This window comes from Camelus bactrianus, chromosome 3 (assembly GCF_048773025.1).
Source record: "Camelus bactrianus isolate YW-2024 breed Bactrian camel chromosome 3, ASM4877302v1, whole genome shotgun sequence".
Lineage (NCBI taxonomy): Eukaryota > Metazoa > Chordata > Mammalia > Artiodactyla > Camelidae > Camelus > Camelus bactrianus.
Genome location: NC_133541.1, coordinates 84,494,913 through 84,515,999, shown reverse-complemented (window position 1 = coordinate 84,515,999; position 21,087 = coordinate 84,494,913). Strand labels below are relative to the sequence as shown.

Here is a 21,087-nt window from a genome sequence, read left to right as displayed (position 1 = left end):
TCTCAGAAGATAGGCTATTTTCCAAAATCATTTCATCTCCCACCATTTAAAATTCACTGGAGTCTCAAAATTTCAACTACCCTTTCACCAAGTAATTCCTAAAGCATATGATTTTTATCTTCTAATGAAAATGCTTCCACAGATTTGTCTTTTAAGTTCTTATCCACAGTTTCTACGATTCTTGAATTTTTGTTGTTGTTGACGTATAGTAGATTTACAATGTTGTGTTAATTTCTGGTCTGCAGTACAGTGATTCACTTAAACATATACATTCCTTTTCATATTTGTTTTTATTATAGGCCATTACAATGTATTGAAAATAGTTCCCTGTGCTATACAGTAGCACCTTGTTGTTTATCTATTTCATATATAGTAGAAATCCCAAACTCCCAATTTATCCCTCCCCACTCCCTAGAATGTATATTCTTATTCTAACAGTCATACTGCATATTTCTTCACTCCTTGAATACTGTGTGCCTAATAGTGACTGGCACTCTGCTAGGCATCAGGGCGCCATGGTGAAAAGAAATGAATGTGGCACCTGCCTGCATGAACCCACTTTCTGTTGGTAAAGATATACAGGAAAGAAAGAAAGAAAAGCAAGCAAAGCAAGCAAGCAAAGAAAGAAAGAAAGAAAGAAAGAAAGAAAGAAAGAAAGAGGGAAAGGAAAGAAGGAAAGCAAGCAAGCAACTGCTGTGAATTTTTTTATTTTTTTTTCCTAGGTTGGGGACAGTATGCCAGACATGAACGTCCACTGGAAAGGGCTGTCTCCAAGGTCCCTTAAGGCAACCCACACAGGCAACAGGCTGCATACACTACCGGGGAGAATACTGTTTGCAGCCATTGCACCCTGGGCCCCTTGAGGAAAAGAGCAGTCAGCTTAATTGGCTGCAGTGAAATAATTTAATTCCAAAGAGGTACTATGAAGGAAACAAATGGGGCTGGAATAGAGAATAAGGAGGCATGGAAGCTATCTTAGAAAGTGAAGTTCAGGAAAGGATTGTGTAAGGACGTGAAGTTTAGGCTGAAGAATAAAGGATGAGGAGGAGCTGCTACTGAAAACTAGCCAAGAGAAACTGCCAGCAAGAAGGAACTGTATGTGTAAGACTATGAGATCAGAAACAACTAGGGATGGTTTAAGGCTGGGGGAGTTCAGTGTGGTCAGGGAACAGGGATTGAAAGCAGAGTGATAGATAACGATCTAGAAGTGACAATGAGTGGTTAGAGGTATAATGAAACTATTTTCAAGCCCAGAGATATGGGGATGTGAGAGGGGAAACTGCCTCTATTTACAAAAAAAACCCAGCACATTCTGAAGATAGTCAGGTTTCATTTAGGAAAGGAAAACAAAGGAATGCTTTGTGACCAACTACCTGAGGATGAAGAGAACTTGTTGACAAGCAGGAAGGCATTCCGGAGGCATTGTGGAAGTTTAGGTACCCAGTGGGGGTCAGATCAGGGTTGTGCAGAGCAGTACAGGGAGAAGATTCCAGGTGGTGAGAGATGGCAGGAGGCTCGCACTTCTGTGGTAACTGGGATAAACAGGGATGTGAGGCAAGAGGGACTTGTCCTTATAGAACTGGTGATGAGAGAGGACAATCAATATAGCTATTTCCCTCCATGGGGAACCTCCAAAGACAGCTGCCCACAAGACTGGACTGCTTCAGTGTGATGGGGCTGGGGGCTACAGCTACCCTCTGCAGGTTATACCATGTGGTGAAATAACGCACCCTAGTGGCAGCTCCCAAAATGTACAATGACCCTCAGCAGTGCTGAGATGGAGGAGGCAGGAGAATGGGGAGGTTCAGTCAGTGAAATGTGACTGACCAAAGGCTCACATTTTATGTGTCTTCCTTTGACTGCAGGCCAGCTTTTAAAACTATTCCTGTAATTTGATGATATCAAATACATACAATAAAAACATAAATATTTTTGAACTAACAGAATTCATCTACCTGCATGCTTTCAACTGTGGGCCAACAAAGAAATTAATAAAAATTCAGTGGGATGGAAAAATTTACCACCTAACAGCAGTATCAGTGGCCAATTTAAAGTCTGAGAAATGGTTATGAAATATAGTCATAATTGCAAACCTCCCCATAGAAACAAAGAAAACACTCTGAAGTTATGGGGGAAAAATACAGTCAGAAACCATCATGATTGAGGGAAATGGTGAGGCTGTAGTTCTGGAAATTTCAGCTCCATTAGGATGAAAAATGTTTAACAGCACATATATCATTCGACAGTTACACTATATAGGTCTCCTTAAAAAAAAAATCATTCCGTTCCCATGACCCAGAACTTGTTTTAACATATGTTTCACACATGAAAGTCTCTACTCCATGATCAACTCTTCTCATCAGTTTTCTAATATTGAAAAAAAATGGGAAAATATGTTTTCACTCTTTAATTTTGTGTATTTGTCAAGTTAGGGAACCTCCCACGACTTTATGTGTATATAGGAGAGCCTACCTAGAGAACTAACTCATAAACCATAAATGCGACATCATTGTGCGGCTCTTCTGTTGGCGTGGCATTTGGTGTTAAAAAGAGAGCACAGGACACATTATGAAGTTCAACAGGGGCTAAGCATGCCCCACATAATTGAGGAAGTAATTCGCTGAATGCCTTCCTCAGCAGTACACATTGCCTCTGCCCTATTTACATTGAGAAGCAAGATCTTCATGGCATTTACTTGGCTTGCCACTGTTGAGTATTATTCCTCCCCTGTCCGGTGCCCCATCCAAAACTCCATCATTAGGAACTGAAGCAGTCAGCCTGGGCTAGTCTACACTAGAGAAGACCTACATGCAGCCAAAGAACTGCATGCACAGCACACAAGGAAAGATGCTGAGCTTGGCTACTAAAGCTGCACACTGACCAGATGGCGTTTGCATCATTCAAGAGGGAGAAAATTGAAACTAGGAGGCTGGTGTCTCTATAGAGAGATTGACAGGCATAACGTGGCTCCAATGTGGCAAGGGGCATCAAGACACACTCCAGAGTACAGAGCTCTGATAGTATCACTTCCTAATTACCTCTACACTGGTGAGACATTTGCCAGCTGCTTCCACAGAGAAATCTTCAAATATCAACTGGGGAAAGTAAGATCGTCTCCCACAGCAGGTCAGCCTTACTGAAGTGATTGGTAATTAAAAGGAATCCTAACCTCTGAGCTGCATGTGGGCAAAGGGTAGGGAGAAAGAGAACACCATGGCAGCTGAGATACAATGAAATCAAATGGTGTAACTGCAAGAGGGGAGCAGAACTGATGCCCTGAAACATGGCTGAAGGCTTACTGGATAACCGTGTCACCAACAGACTGTGCAACAGCCTCTAGAATGTGGGTGCCTCTTCCAAGACAAGCTTCAGGTCAGTTCAGAGCCTGAGCCTTAGAGTCACACACATATGGTAAGCAAGACTTTAGGGACTGAAACATTTTAACCGCAAAATAAGCTTCAGGTACACAGAGGGAGGAAGAACAAACAAAAGTAACCAGGAATCATTAACAGTAGCCTCGTCTTTGCAAATGAAAGAGAGAAAAATGATCCAAAACAATGCTGCTTTATGATGATCTGAAATGCTGCCAACACCACCATCCAACAGAGATAAAAAATAACTCTCACTTTCAAGAGTGCAATAATTAGATGAGGTTGTTGAATTGCAGAGGTTCAATTTTTAAAATATAGTTTCTATTACTCTAAAGGAAATTAATGTTGTTAGAAAAATTATAAAGTTCCGATAAGTATAAAAAAAAAAACTTGTAATCCTACCTCTCAGAGGGCAACCACTATTATTTTGTCATTTTCTGTTCTCTTTTCTATACATATTTTGACATAGTTGAAATACTAAATATGAAACGTACCCTGCTTTTTCAGTTATGATAATAAATGTTTTCCAACTGACTTTATTTTTTAATATAACTGATTTACTTGTCACAGATTTTATCTTTTCTTTAAGGTCATATAATGTGCAATATAGCCTACCTTGCAGATGTAATACCTAGTGATAAATTTTAAAAATAGTTTATGGGTTCTTACTAGATTCAAATCACTGAGCTAAACAGAAAAATCTAATTTGAGTGGAATTTCCGCCTGCAGCAGAATCAGAAACATGAAACTCCAGTAACACTGTTACTGAAAGCAAATTCCTGTGCCCCATGTACCATGAGGCCAGAGAAACCAAAATGTTGGCATTTGGAGCAGAGAAAGTTTATTGCAAGGCTGAGCAAGGAAGATGGGGTGGCTCATGCCCAAGAAAACCCTGAATTCCCTGAAGGGTTTCAGCAAAGCATACTTAAAGGCCAGGTAAGGGAGGGAGTCACAAGGTACCTGATCAGCTCCTGCACAATTCTCTAATTGGTTGATGTGGAGGTAACAAGGTGGTTAACACTATCAACCCCTATGCACCAGGTCTAGGGGCCATGAGCTCTCCATCATCAAGTATTTAATTTCTTCCCTTTGGTGGTGGTTTTTAGCATCTGAAAAACTCAGGAAATAAACCTGGGATACTAAGATCTGGGTACTTCAGAGAGGAGCTACAGCAACAGATATGGGGGAGGGTCTGTCCTGGGAAGGCCCTACAGGGTCCAGCTCAGTTACAACACTACCTGTAAATGAAGAGACGGGCAGAGGCACAGGGACCTTCCAGCCTTGCATAGGGCCAGTCGTCACTGTGGTTACTATTTGCAAATGAAAGAAAGCAAAAGATCTAAAACAACTCTTTTGTGACTGCTCCTTCACTGGTCTATAATCTCCTAGTGTCTATTAAGACCCACTTCAGAATTGAATTTCCACAACTCTCCCTGGTTCCCTCTCCTCTACAAGACTCCATTGCTCCCCATTTGTGCTTTCATGGAACATTAAATACAACTCTATAATTTATCACATTTAATATATTATTCATTTACTGTAATTGCTTGACCACTTCATGGTCTCTGAACTATCTGAAGATAGAAATATTTTATATTTATTCTTTTCCTCACAATCTAGCAATGACTAACAGAGAGCAAGAGCTCAATAAATGTATTTTTGAGTGATTGCAATTGAATAAATTTAAAGTGAAACATTTTTTCTAAAAATTTGGTAAAGTAACACTGCACTCTTCATTGTTAATAGTGATAATCAATTTATTTGAGGTCTAAAGTTTTAAAATTATGCTCATGTTTGAGCTTTTATAGAATTCTCAAATCAATATTTAAGATATCATCTCTTTCACTTTCTGAAACATGTAAAATGCATAATAATATTTGTTTCCAAAGAATGAAAAGCCTATTATTTTTGTGAGTATATCAGCAACTTGGTACTGTGATGGTTAAAACTACAAATAGAGTCGGGTAACAACAGAAGCCACAGGAGACACAGACACTCTGCCGCTTAACAGAGGTTTAAGAAGCTTTCCCTTCAAATCAAGAGTGCCAAGGAGAACTATAAAATTATTCATCCTCTTTTTCAACTGTCAAACATCCATGTCAATAAATTCTAGGGGACAGCACAGGAGAACAGAAGACAGCTCAAATGGTTTATCCACAATCATGTAACAAATCAGAAAGGAAGTGATAATCCATGATTATACAACATTTCCTCACAAGGATTTGGGACATCTTGAGATTATCTGAAAAGCTTTTTAATCCTTGGGGGGAGGGGATCTGCTCTAAGAGTTAGTGGGAAAGATTCCAATATTGTTTCTTGATTCCTTTTTTCTCTTTTTCTTTTTTCTAATTTTATTTCACTTTCTTTTCTACATATTTTAAATTTATAGAACACAGAAAAATAATTTTATATAAACTGCCATATATTACACATGTATATTTTATAAATAACATTAGAATGCTGGAAAATTAAAATAAAACATATACTCAGTAGGTATGACATACTGTGCAGGAATACATGAGTTTCCTCACAGACATGAATTCAATTTAAACCTTACCAAATAAATTCAGTTTTAATTTTGCTCAGTATTGATCCCAAGTGAAGTTAGCTCAGGCTCCTTGGAGGGGAGTTATCTATTACAGCAGTCACCACCCCGGAGAACCAAAGAAGCAATTGAATCAGAAAACCTATTTGCAAACAGCAAAACAAATTGATAATTTCAGAAGAAACAGATTCTAACACAGATAAAGTATAAGCCCTATTTTTTCTTTCTGCTAATATACAGTAGTTTCTCTTCAGCCAGACAATCTGAGACTGATTGTGTTGTCATGAAAAGTCCACGTCTTTCTAGAAATGCCCTTTCAGTCGCTCGCCCGGGGAGAACACAAACATCCCTGGATGGCCTGGTGCTGAGATGATTACTTTAGGTTACCTACTTTCCTTAGGCAAATTCCTGTTGCAGTATGATGAAGACTCCCAATCTGGCCAGAGTCACACTTCCAGGGTTCTATAAAGACACAGCTCTCCCAACGCAGGCTGACTGCCCTAGAGCAATCATTAACGTGGGGAAGCATTTGGGCAGGGCGATTGGAAAACAGGTGCTGATTACTGATTAGAGAGCCCTAAGTAAGCATGCTGGCTTGGTTTAAGCACAGAATGTTATAGTTCTACTGTAACATTTCAACAGAAAGCATAAACCAACAACCTATCATGTATTTTGTTATAATACAAAACTCCATTCTCATTGACCACTTGAACCCAAAGGTTAAAAAATTCAGCAATCTGATATAAAGCATTCAAATGTACACACCATTTTCACCACTTTTAAAAAATTAAACATATTTAATATTTAATTTCTAACCTTTCCTCTTTTCTAATGCAAAGATGTAAGGTAATAAATTGACCTAGATGTATTCTTTAACATTTACTTTTTAAATTGATACATAATTCCATAGGATAAAATTCACAAAACTTAAGTCTTCATTTTGGTATTTTGACCATTTGATGGTCCACGGGATAGATTTACACTGAGATCCAAAATACGTCCTTCTCACTAGAGTATTTCATCATGCCGCTTTTTGTTAGTCTTCCTCCCAGAGGCACCCTATATTCTATACATCTTTCAATATAGATTAGTTTTGCCTGTTTAGGAACTTCACATAAATGGAATATTACAGTATATATTGTCTTGTCTCCATATTGATGCATGTAGCAGTTAAGTTGTTTCTTTTTATCACTGACTAGTATTCTACAATATGAATCTATCACAACTTGTTTATCCATTCTTCTGTTGATATATACTCAGGTTGGTTCCAGTTTAGGGCTCTTATAAATAATATTTTTTGTATGATCTGTTTTTTTTTTCAATTTTAAAAACTGTGTTTATGGGGGATGGGAGGTATATAGCTCAGTGGTAGGGTGTGTTATCAACATGCATAAGGTCCTGGGTTGACTCCCCAGTACTTCCGTTAACAACAACAACAACAACAACAACAAAAACAAATGTTTAAAAAAAAAGAATTTTTAAACTGTGTTTATTATCTTGGCACTGATACAAGAAATTTTTGTATTTTCCAGACACAGCTCTTTGTCAGACATTTCTCACAGTCTCTGACTCAAATTTTTATTTTTGAATGGTATATTTTAATTAGCAAAGTATTAAATTTCAGGAAGTCCAGTTTGATTATTTTTAATTTTTTGAGTTACTGTTTTTTCCCGTCTGTGAAAATATCTTTGACTACCCCCAAGTGCATGAATATATACTTCTATTTTTTTCTTCTAGAAGCTTAATGATTCTAACTTTAATGTTTATGAATATGATCCACCTTAAATTAATTTGTGAATGGAATGAGACATAGGTCAAAGTTTTAAGCTATCCATTGAAATTTTAATTTGATTATTACATTTCATTGCTAAACATCTTAGTTGTATTGTTTTTAATTTGCTTAAAGAGCTTCATAATATCTTCCTATTTTTGATACACTCATTTTTTTAACATACTAAACAAAGTTATTTTTATTTTGTGGATGTTAATTTCAACAACTGAATTATTTGAGAGTCTCATTCTTACCATTTGTTTCTGCTAGCCTTTGACTTTTAGGGGTATTGGGTTTTGAAATTTTTTCATTTTTAAAATATGAGCTATACTTTAATTTGCAGGAACTTGGAACCTGGGTTGAAAGTGTGTCCCTTAAGATGGAATCTGCACTTGTTTCCATCAAGTGCTCAGGGGCACTCCTAGTCAAGTGTGATCTAAAATAGCTTTAGATGAACGTTTTTGTTCACAGACACATAGCATGAATTTTGACCTTAATCCCACTGGGGACAGGATTTGGGTTACAAATTTTCTCCTTTGTATACTATCATGAGTGAAATCAGAGAGTTTCATTCCTGTCTCCTTTGGTGGGTAAACTTTTCCCTTCACTGAGGATATAGCTTTTTGGAGTCCCAGGTTTGGGCAAGAGTCTCTTTTTAAATTCCCCAATGTGTGCAGGCTAGTCTTTACATTCTTTCCCTCAACCTTTTTAAAGATGTTTTAAATTGGTCTTCGGGGTCATTATTAATTGATAGTTGCTCCAGGATAAACAGCTATTTTCTGCTTGCTTAATTTTCTGGATTCCAGTTTATACTCTGTTTGTAGCCATGAATATTTTTCTTACTTTCTCATTAGCTCAATGATACATTTAAAATATAGCTAATATTTTCCAGTGTCTTAATTTATTTTGAAGAGGTTTGTTGATGATTTCTGGTCTGTTATATTATCAGAAATTGAAATCCTGTATTTTCTTTCAAACTGTGTTCAGCCTCATCAGCTACCAATAATGCAATTCATATAGTTGAAAAGACAAAATTAAAAGTATACTGGGTTGATTAACAGTTCACTAATTTTGGTCTACATATCTTAAGTTCTAATTATCATGAAGGGTATTTTAAAAATAAAGGATCATTTTCTGCATTTAGTATATTCAGAGATGATATTCAAAAATGGCAAACGTACCAGTTGATTAAGCAGAAGAGAAACCAAATCAAACAAACAAACAAAGCAAACAATAGTCATATTGGTACATACTTGCTGAATGAGAAACTGAATACATGAAGTACCATGGTGGACCAGGGTAATCAGATATTACTGTTGATTAAAATATTAACACTGCATTTGATGCCTTAAACTAACATAGAAATGAACAGACACCATTTAATATTTTAAAGTAATGGCCTCTTACCGACCTGAATGCAAGGATTTGCTGGAAAGTCCCTGCTTTTTTAGACTTAATGCCCACTACTGGAAAAGAAATCAGAAGAATCAAATATCCTCCAGAAATAAGCAAAAATTTGGTCAGTTTAGGATTATAGATCGGTGGCAAGGATGTCTCAAAGGAAGAGCTTTGGCAGAACTATTGCTTCTGAATATCTCACTGAAACAAGCCATTGACAATCAAGTGGTTCAAACATTTCAAATTAGCCCAGTTAAATTTACGTAAAAAGTGTTATCAAGTTCTTACCAGTGCTCATGTGGTAGCGATAATGTCAACACTGCCTGCAGACTTTATTTTCCATTTTTTCCCCAAGTTCTGCTGGATAGTATGTGCTTTCCAGAATTCAGTGACTTAGTAGACTCTATTTCAACTAAATGAGCACAAAACAGAAATATAAACATACTTAGACACGTATTTTTAACCTTTTAACAAAACCTCTAAGCAAATATATTTTGTTTATACTTACTACTTAAGTATTTTGAAGTCTGTTTTATTGATTGTCTTTTTGCTGCATATTCTCTTTGGAAAGTTGTGCCTCTTGATGTTTCCCTGGGGCAGTAATGCATAATGGGCAGATCCCTCTCCCACCTGGGTGTGATCTCCTATCCAAGAAAGGGCTATGACCAAACAGCTTAAAAATGCTGCTTTAGACCTCGGGAAAAATACTGAAAAAGTACTCATTGCTTTGGCCTATGTTCTGCTGATCTTCTGAATTCTGAGACCACTAGGGCCAAGTTTAGGATGTAAACCCCGGAAACAGAAACATGCCAAAGAGATCTGTGTTTATATCAAGCAGGAAGAAACACTATTGGTTCACGTGTGTGTCTGCCCGATTCACCAAGACCAGGGGAGTCTTCTAGGTCTTTGGAGTCAAAGCCCCGTAGCAATACGTCTCCACTGGGGGACTAGAAAGTGAGGAGGAACATGCTGCCCGTGCACCCACTCCCCTCCAACTCCAGAATTTCTGACCACGTAAAGAATTCCTGTGTTCACATGTGAATAAAAGTCAAAGAAGAAACACAAATGAATAGTAACTTATCCCGAAGCCTCCTTTTCACATCCCAGGTGAACTCAGAGAGGAAGTAGAAGATTGACAGAGAATCAGTAGCTTCAAGGTCCAAGCCATCTCCCACTCCTTCACACATATGCTATGTACGAAAAGATGACTCATGGTGATAAAAAGGACCAAATAAAATCATCTTCATTGAATTATTCTGCACACAGTTATTCAATACATATTTTAATTCATAGTTTTGCATTTATTTTTGGTTAAAAATATTACCTTGGGTGATTAGGACAATCAATACCCGAATTTTTTAAAAATGGTACAATGTGATGATTGTACCTTTTTTAAAAAATTCGGGTATTGATTGTGAAAGGATTTCTGTCTCAACATCCTAATTTTAAAAGTCCCAATTCTCTTCATGTGTTACATCAAAAAACAAACAGACTCATCTTACTGTGCTCTAAGATGGTCTCAAAAGAAACTATCCCCAGTAATTTCTAATCATCAACCAGCTCACTATTTACAGTCAATTAACGTTTAACTCCCATGAAACGCTTAGCACCAAGATCACTTTCAGAGATACACTCTTCCCATGCAGGCAACCCTCAAGGCTTCTTTTGTGCCTTATTTCATTTCTACTAACAGGACAGAAGTTTGGGGAGTTGCCACATTCCAAGAGGAACCTGGGCAGGGTTAATGAGGATTTCTCACAGTAACCCAAACTCCAGGATACCACTGGACCGCATCATCTTGCTGAGAAGCCAACACTAATTATGATCATGCTGCTGTCCTTGAAACCACAATATAGACTAAGCACAGGATAGCCATCAGTGGTCTCAAGTGCCACCTACAGGCTATCCATCTATTTAATTCTTTTTTGAGGATAAAATTAAAGGCAATATACCAAGAGGGGTGGTGAATTACACTGCTCACCAGAAACTAAGGCTGATTCTTAATCTTGGGCCCTTCTGTAGTTTAATTTAGTGGCCCACAATTACTTAACAATGGGCATAATTTAAAACATAACAGAAACCAAAGTTTTTACATTATTATCAGAGGAAGTGAATTACTTATCTATCATATGATATTGTGATGATATTACAAACTGGTATGTTTAAAAGATGACAAATTAGTGTATTGGCATTAATATTATTTCCTTCCTGTGCTTTTTAATTTGCTTAGATCATTAACCTTTGATGGTTCATATAAAATATCTCATTACATGTATGGACTATCTACACAGTAGTCAATGAGGTGCTTAGACAGTATTAGAGAAAAATTGTCTGTAAAATAATTACCTAAAACCATCAAATATTCAATAAGTACCTACTCTGAAATGGGCACTGTGATAATAAAAAAAGTCTATTCTGGAGACTTGCATTATGCAATTTGTCTATCTAACTTAATTGAAATCATTTCTATTATAAAATTTACCTATCTTAATTGAAATTAAATGATTAAAATTAAGTACATAAGGAAATATATGTTCAGTTTTTTCTGTGTCTCCAAAACTGAGCTAGTTATGAGCATAACAAGGAAATGGAAAGCAATTGTCCCTGTTGTCAGATTGCTAACAATATAATCAGGGAGAGGACACATGTACAGATAAAAATGTAAAGGAGAGGTCCAGGGACTAGGTGTTGTAAGAACTGACAAACATAGAGCTAACATAAGAAGTAGGATTTTAAGCTTAGAATGGATAAATTGAAGTGGACAATAACAGGGGAAAACTGAAAAAGAGGTATGGCAGCATAAATGCATGAGGTACATGTGCTCAAAAAATATGTCTGGTCAAACTTATATTTCTTTAGCATCTGCTGTGATAGAACTTCTGTATGCTCCTTTAGTTCTCACAGTAACACTGTGAGGTGGCTACTATTATTATCCCTATTTTAAAGATGAGGATACTGAGGTTGAAAGAGCTTCACTAATTTGATCAAAGTCATTAAACTGATAAGTGATAAAATCAGAATCCAAACCCAATACTTTACCATTCCCAAGTGGGTATTCTGAACCACCATGGCAATAATAAATAAACCATCCGTCTTTAAAGAATGCAGTGTGTGGCCTAGGATAAATTTAGGAAGTAGAACAGCCAGGCGGCAGATGGCACATTCAGATTGGGTTATGCAAGTTGAGTTTGATGCAGAGATTATTTACAAAGGTGTGTGCAAGGTATAGGGAAGTCACAGGAATAGGACAGGATTCCAGCATTAGTAAAACCCCTTCCACCCCTCAGCCTGAAAGGTGGAATGGAGAGCGACACTTACCAAACCCCAAAAGGACAGAGTCTTGTTGAGAGAGATGGCAGATAAAATGCACGACTTTTAGTAGCAAGGAGGAGAATAGGGGAATAAGTTCCCTGACTTCATTCTCCTTCCTTCCTTTTCCCACCAGATTCTACTGATGTAGTTCATGTAGATCAGCTACCAGGGCCACAGAGTAGTTGAAGAAGGGTGGAGAATGCATCTGGAGAAGCAAATGGAAGAGAGAAGGCACCAGAGTATTCTATGAGTAATAGGCTAAATTTTTTAGACTTTGTTCTGTTGCAGATAAAGGATCAATAAATGTCCAGGGGTGAGAGAACTGCATATGAAAGAACTGCTCTACTAAAACTAAATTTTCATTGATTCGAATAGAATGAAGGCTGGTGGCAAGAACCCTTTGGAAAAGACTTTGCAAGTTCTGGTAGGAGATTTTATGAGCCTAAAAGTAAGCAGGGGTAGCAGAAGAGGAAGGAAGAGGACTAATGAGCTGTCTATGATGTTTAAAAGGAATGGACTCCCAATCACACAATGTGGTCCACTGATAAGAGAGTCTCTCTTCTCTTTTCTATGTTGTCCATCTTGGGATTTATTTTAATGGATTCATGCCTTTCCATCCATCATCAAAGCCATTATGTAACTGATGTCATTTATTATAATAGTAATATAAGCTGAAGGATTAAGACAATAGATCTCAGCAGTGATGAGCTTATTCGAGGTGCCAATGGGGAGCAGGGAGAGAAATGAAAGACAACACATACTGAAATCCTACAACATATTACTGTCTGTGCTTAGCAATTTTACATTTACTTTTCCCAATTCGTCTTGGAGGTAGATATTATTATCATTTTACAGAAAAGAAATTTGTTGAAGTTCACATAGATAATAATAATCATTATAAATAACAATAAGTTATATACAAGACTTTAGAATATGTAAATGTTAATAGAATATGAATCTGTATCTTTATTTTCCGTTGTAACTTAGTAATCCTGAAAAAAAACATCCTCAGTATCACAATTTATGGCTCATTTTAAAAATACATTTTTCAAAATATATTAATTTTATCCTTCAAACAATCAATTTGGTAAGGTAATATAAACAAAAGAGGTCCAAGAGACAGTGACTTTCCCACAAACGGAGTATGTCAGAGCCAGTATCAAACTTTGCATCTTATGCATTCTTTTTTAAAATTATTATATCAAGTTCTCTTAATTTAATATACTATGCCACTATGTGCATTTTTTTATTCACAATGAAACTAAAAAGGGATAAATGTCTCAAAATCAATGCTGTGGGTAAATGCCTATAAAAGCAGCTTAGCTTCACAGATATTTCCTAAATATATACCAAAAAACAAGAGACTAATGGAAGTTGAAGTTGAAAGAGAAAGCAAAAAGTACATTTCAGAACTATAATCTTTACTGCTTCCCACATTTCTGACTGATGCCACCAAAGTGAAGAGATTGCTATAAAGGCAAGTAAAACAATAGAAACTGAGTGGGCACAAACCTAATAGGCTGAAGTGCTATTCACTAAATTTCACTGTTTTGGAAAAGTAACATTGCTAAGAAATGAACTGAAGGGAGCGACACTTGAATAGGACACCTAAACAATATTTTTAGTTCAAATTCAGCAAAATTCATCCGGTGTCAGAGAAACTTTTGTTTGTAGAGATAGAAACACCCATAATCCAAAGAGATCAAAGCCTGTTTAGGATAATCTAAAGGGCGGGAGTTTTGAAATCTTCTATGTATCTAAGTGAGTTTGTCCTTTAATTGAGGGCTATTGCCATCAAACAATGGCATTTTTTCTGTACTTTCATAAATTATCTGTGTAATTATTTTTAAATGCGATGTACATTAGAAACCAGCAAAGTAAAATAATGCCTTCATGCAGGCACCTAACTTCCTAGCTGCTTAGGGATATATCAAATTATCCTTACTTTTTAATTCAAGAGTTCAGGGCACTCATTCCCATACTCAGAATATTCAGAAATGGTTAAATAAAATAAGTTATCCCTAGTAATCCAATAGCTGCAAGATATAACCCAGAAAGAAAAAAACTGAAGCCCATACAATTAGAAGAATGACATGGTTAGGTAACAAATGATGCTGCAGAGCTATTGCTAGGAAAGCTAATTAATACCAATTCTCAGCAATTCAAATTTGACAGCTTTTTCTCTAAGAAGCAGAAGTACCAGGAGAGAAAGGGGATTTCTCAACAACAGAAAAGGAATGAAGTTCTCCAGATTTCACCCAAAAAGTGCATATTTAAAATACCAATTAAAATTACTCACTAAGAATCACCTTCAGAAGGATGCAACAGGACACTGATTTTCTCCCATTTTGAAAGAAATTGATAAGGAATTATCTTGTATGAAATGTCATCACCTCTAGATAACTTGTATACAAGAGACTGATAAGGCAAAATATTTTGCTTTTTAATGACATATGTCTATTGAAAGTCTGATTTGAATATTAGTGTTTCACCTATACTAGAAATTCTGAAGTCTTATCAAATGAATGCTAACTGTGCTTACAGTGTTTCACTCAATCAGGTTTAACTAGTAATGTAGAGAGATAAAAAACAAACAAGAGTTCTTGCTTTGGGGGATTTGAAAATTAAGTCAGCAAGTTGGGCATTTAATCCCATAAAAGAACAACCAATGACCCGAAAATTTCAATAACATATATATTAAGAGAAAAGAAAAAAACATTTCATTGACCTTTTATGAAATATTATAAAAATAAGTATATTTGTGGGACTGATAAATGGATGAGTCATTTATTTAGAAAAGCTGAAATTAAATTCTTGATAAAAGAAATTCCCAGCATCTTGTGTCTTGTCATGGGAAGACTGGAGGCTGGACTCCCAGAGAGCAATTTCTTTCCTGGATCTAGAGATTGAAATACTCTCTGGGTGCAACAAATCTAACGTGACAAAATTAAAAGAAGGTGCAGATCCAAAACCATGCAAGAAAGATGTGATTCAAAAAGTAAGGAAGGGAGCCTAGAAAGCCCCCCAGATCAGATGAAGTCAAAGGCAGACACGAAAGCTCAGGCACAGTAGTAAGCGTCTGAGCCCAAGCTGCTGAGAGCACAGTACTGAGAAACGAGTGGTGTGGGGAGGGGTCCTGAGCAGTTGGTCGAATGGTTAGGTGGGCTTCTCTCTGGATATCTACTCTGTGTGAAATGTGGTGCTTTCTTTACAGCAGGTGTGGATGTGGGAAGAGACTTCAAGAGGACTTAGACACATTTACCAAATGCTTAAAGAGGATTCTTGGTCTGTTTTTCCAGGAATCAGGGGAAAGAAGGAGCTCTCCAGCTGTTCTCACAACCTGGCACAGGCTAAGTTTGAAACAGTGTATAACATACACATTCACAGAGAATTGTGTTCTCTGCAGAAAACAAAACCAACATTTCATATAGGATATATGGTCTGATGCAGTCTTTCAATTACTAGGGCTATTTATACCAAATTTTCTTTCTCTTTATTGTAAGGATAAGTGGACATTTATTTCTAACATGAGCTGGTTATACGCAAATACAAGTGAGTCATGGCCCATTGCTGAAAAGCACAATTTATGGAAGTAATGCATGCTAATTACAGTACTTACTGAAATCACCATTCTGACAACTATAATTTTGCTACCACCTTTCCAAATCCTAAACTGAAAAGTATCTTATAGCAAATATATTTAAATTAAAATATATTTTGTTGCAGCTCCTAAAAATCTCTGAGGTTGAATCTTCTTTTATGAATAATGTTGATTGCTCAGGCAAACAAAATAAATCATAGTAAGGGATACCATACGACATTTTCAAAATATTCTGTTGAATAGTGCAACTGCCCAATAATTATTTTATTTTTAAGATTAATACCTCCTCATGGTGCATATAATAACTATTAATAACAAACTTTAATAAAATAATACCCAATTAATATTTATTGAGGGCAAACTACATGCCAGGCATTGTGCTAAGCAGTTTGCATGCTTTGAAGCATTTTCCTTTCTTTATACCTACCTACCTCTCTATCTAATTTACGCATCTAGCCATTGGGCCAGACTGTATAATTGTGTTCTAAATTCTACTCCTTTCAACTAACATTATGAGCAATTTGAAAAGAACCAAAAATATAAATTAGAGAAAATAATCTAGTTCCACATAAGTTAACAAACAGAAATTCACTAATAAAGACAAAGTTCAAACAACTCAGTATGTTCAAATATGCCACGTTTACTTGATGTAATGATCATATGATAATAAACTATACCTTATAATCAATTTCAGAATACTATAAAATAATTTTGGGGAAATGAATGTGTTTTGCATTCTTATAATTAAGGATTCATTCTAACACCAAATGGGAAAACCATTTTTAATATACATTAAAAAAATTAAATAAAAATGGGGGGGAGTAATTATTTATTAAGTTGGGTTGGCCCTTTAGCTTCTGTTCCAAAAGAAATACCCTAAAACTCAGTGATTTAAAACAATGAGCATTAATTATTGCTTATAAATCTGTGGGCCAGTGAGAGGGTTCTACTGAACTGATCCAGATTCGGCTTATCTTGGCTGGCTCGTTATGTATCTGCAGGCAGCTGAGATGTTGGCTAGTAACTGGTGCTGTAGGAAGGCCTCAATCACACTGCAGCCAATGGCTTTAGGCTGGAAAACAGGGCTGTTAGGGTAATGTGTCTTTAGCATCCAGCAGGATACCTTGGGCTTTTTCACATGGCATGGAAAAGAACAAAACTGCCAGGGCCCTTGAGGCCTCAGAACTGACAGCATTACTTCCAATGTCTTTAGCCAAAACAAGGCACAAGACCACTCCAGATTCAAAAACACTCCATTTCTTGATGAGAAGAGCTACTCAGTCACACTGCAAAGGGTGTGGATCAGGGATGGGTAAAATATGTTGCCATGTTTGTAATCTATTTTATCACATGGTGAATGAAAATAAAAACAATGTTGACGTTTTCCTGATGTGTAATGTTAACATAGGTCATATAGGGGTGTACATATAGCACTTTTCTCTGAGAACTGCCCACCCCAACTATAGAGGTATCCCCTAAATTAGCAAGGACTTTTCTTCTTTTGTAAAGGCATCACGGCCCTCTAGCCAGAGATAGCAGAATAGAGGGACACATAATTCAGAATAAGTCAATCAAATCAGCACTCAATCACTGAATTGGGTAATTTAGAGACTGATATTTGAGATTTACAGCTGAGTCCAAGAATCAGGGAATCCTATGCTGAGATTCACGAATCTGGTCTAGACTTCCTCTTCCATGAGATCTACTTATTAGTACTTCCTGAGGTTGTGTGGCATAAACCAGGACCATTCCCATCAATTCCCTTTCTTGCATAAGTTTAAGTGTTCACATGTTGATACGTAAGTCCTCCAACTTTGTTCTTCTTTAAATTGTTTTAGCTATACCAACTACTTTCCATTTTCATTCAAATTTCAGAATCAACTTGACTATTTTAGCAAAGACAACTGTAGTGGTTCTGATTGGAACTGTGTTGAATTTATACACCAATTTAAGAAGAATTGGTATCTTAACAGTACTAAGTCATAAACATGGTATATCACTCAATTTATTCAGGTCTTCATAAAATTTATCTCAACAATGTTCTTTAGCTTTCATTATACAGGTGCTGGATATATTTAATTTGGCTTAAAGTTTTTTATGCTTTTTGGATGTTATTGTGTTTTTTATTTAATTTCTAATTATTCATTGCTAGTATAAAGAAATACCATTTTATTCTGACTTTGTATATTTCAGCCTTTCTACAATCACTTGTTAGGTCTAGTAATTTTTGTGAATTAAAACAATTTAACTCCATTCTTTCTTAATTTCACATTAAGTTTCTTTTCAATAATTACTGAAAATGCTACAAGCACCACTACATTATAAAACTCTTTTTTTTATGTTTTATGTACTGAAAAATAGCAGTTAATGATCTATACTGATGAAAAATAATTTTGGAAGGAAGATGGGTGTTTATATAGACTGATTTTTAAAACTCTTCCATATCCTCATCCAAAATATATACATACAAATACACAATGACCAATATGTTGTTTAGTTTCAACATTGTGGCATTAGATTAGTTTAGTCTTCTGTCAGGTCAATTTCCTTTTCAAACATTTTCAATTAATATCTATGCAGTCTGATAAATATAGAACTCTGGAGAAATATTTATATAAATTAAATTTAGCAGAGATCTGACTAAAATCAAAGCCACTCCTACCAACATAATCACTTCTGCAATGAGTTGGAAACTGGTTCTATATTTCAGCATGGAGTCCTTGAACCTTTCCCATAACCCTGTGCGGTATATTCCAAAATGTCTAAATGCAGCCTAATCTGATACAACATTGTGTCTGATACTCTAGAGTTGAAACACTCTTGAGCAAAACATATTTGCCTCAGTAAGCAAAGTAAATCAAGTAAAGAACTCATAGAAAGAAGGGTTATCTAGTTAAGTACATCCCCCTGAGATTTTAAGTGGGAAAACTGAGAAAACTTGAATCCAGGATATTACTATTCCACTCCACTTTTTAATAAAATGTTCATCAGACAGCACAACTTTCTTTCGCATTTTGAAGAATAGGTCTATTAACAGCAACATGCAAATTTTTCCTCCTCCCAATGAATATTTTGAAAAGCTTAGTCATTACACTAACGGAAAATACCTCCCAATAATCAGAGAAAAATGGCTTTTGCAATGACAAACTGCTTAAAGCAAAACTAAAGTGTTTGTATAATATTTCTTAAACCTGACAAATATTAGGCAACTTGAATATGCCAATACAAAGTATATCCTCTGATTTTAAATTTTATTTTATGGCTAGAAGGAGGAGATTTTAGATGAAATAATGACATTGTAAGAATGAGACTACCAATTTGATAGAAGTGCAATTTAGCCGGGGTCTAAGTTTAAGTGCAAGCTTTTTATAAATGCTGATTTTGAGAGTATAAATGTGTTATTTACATTAAATTAATTCACAACTGTGTATATTTTGATCATGCTCCAAATTCCTAAAATTATCTAAAATTTATTTTGTTTGTAATCTACTCACAGATCTTAGAAATTGAATTATTATATAAGTATTGATTTTTGGTGTCTTTTGAAACCATGTTCTTCTAGCTCTAATCTTGTGCTCTGTTTCCCTGTGCTGAGTCATGCTGGTTCTGCATCTTTTGTAAAAGAATGTTGCCTATAGCCTGAAGTACAGAGGATAGCCCATTCTCAAGGCTCTGACCTTTAAGAGTATAACACTTTTTCCATTCATATAGAGATAAAAAGTTGCAGAACAGAGAATAACACTTGTCTTGTTGGAGGTTTACAGGAACATCATGACCTGACCTACGTGGACAGCTCCAAGAACAAAGGATTCTAACATCAAGAAGTTTGCAACAACCAACCACACCTCCTCCCCTTTTTAATATATAAGGAGCCTGACTTCTGACTTAGGTAAGATAGTTCTCTAGGACATTAGTCCCCGATCCTGTTCGTCTGCTGGCTTTCTGAATAAAATTGTTATTCCTTACCCCAACACCTCATCTCCTGATTTGCCTGTCATGCAGCAAGCAGAATGAGTTTGGACTTGGTAACAAACCTACAATTATATTCCCAGAGAAAAAGTGACCACTTAGTAATGAAGCAGAAGTCTCAAGAAAAAAAAATTTGTTTTAAAGACAACCTTCTTTATCCTCTGTTTAAAAGAAAATAAATTTTAAAATCATACAATTCAAAGATGACATTCTTCTAAAATTTTATGACTCACTGAGAAATTATAATTAAAAACAAAATATTTTACAATTGAGTCATAATGGAAATACTACATAAAAATTTATAGGATGCAGCTATCATAGAGATGCACTAAAATGTATAGTTTCAAACACTTCTATTAGGAAAGAAGAGAGACTGAAAATTAGACATTAGGCAACCACATTAGGAGATTAACAGATAACTAACAATAGCCCAAAAAAAGTAAGAAGAAATGAAATGACAAATGTTAAAAGGAAAACCTAACAAAATATAATATATAAAATAGAAAGGATAAACAAAATGATAATTGATTCTTTGAAATCTATAATAAATTTGACAAACTTCTGACAAAACACACCATAACTAAAAGGAAGCAAGGCACAAATAAACATTAGGAGTGAAAAAGAAAAATTCACGTTATTATGAATGTAGCTGATATTAAACAGCTAATAAAAGTATATTATGACTATTTTATCTCCATAAGCATTGAAAATGTAGATGAAATTGACATATTGTTAGAAAAATTTGTTTTTTTCAAAATTTACTCAAAAATAAATAGAAACCCCCCAAATCCTATAAGATTAAGGATAATGAACTAATCATGTAGTGTTTCCCCAGACAATTTTACCTGTGAATCCAAAACCCCAAAGCCATATTATTGCATTTTTATATATGCTATGACAAAATATAGAAGAAAAAGTAAACAATCTCCAACTCATTGTAAGGAACTTGATAACAAAGCTTAATAAGTAAAGAATGAAAGGAAAATTTGAGGGAAATATCACTCATGGATACTGATGCAAAAATCCTAAAAATATAAAAATGAAACTAGCTTAGCAATAAATGAAAATAACACTATATTGTGACTTAATTGGGATTTTCCCAAGAATGCAGCGTTGGTTT

At 35.7% G+C, this 21,087-nt stretch overlaps 1 long non-coding RNA gene and 1 other non-coding gene across 9 annotated transcripts in view; both read right to left on the bottom strand.

The window, feature by feature from the left end:
• The window catches only part of LOC123613289 (uncharacterized), a 196,662-nt gene that overhangs the window by 54,309 nt on the left and 121,266 nt on the right, over positions 1–21,087 (bottom strand). For 6 of the 8 annotated variants that reach the window (XR_012505609.1, XR_012505607.1, XR_012505603.1 and 3 more), the window contains one exon: positions 9,374–9,497. This is a non-coding gene — a long non-coding RNA (uncharacterized LOC123613289). Of the gene's footprint in view, positions 1–9,373; positions 9,498–12,403; positions 12,603–21,087 lie in introns of all 8 variants that reach the window. The other 2 variants (XR_012505604.1, XR_012505606.1) reach the window with 1 other exon arrangement.
• LOC123613310 (small nucleolar RNA SNORA70) lies at positions 763–894 on the bottom strand. The gene has a single exon (XR_006720690.1). It is a non-coding gene; the product is annotated as a small nucleolar RNA SNORA70 (small nucleolar RNA).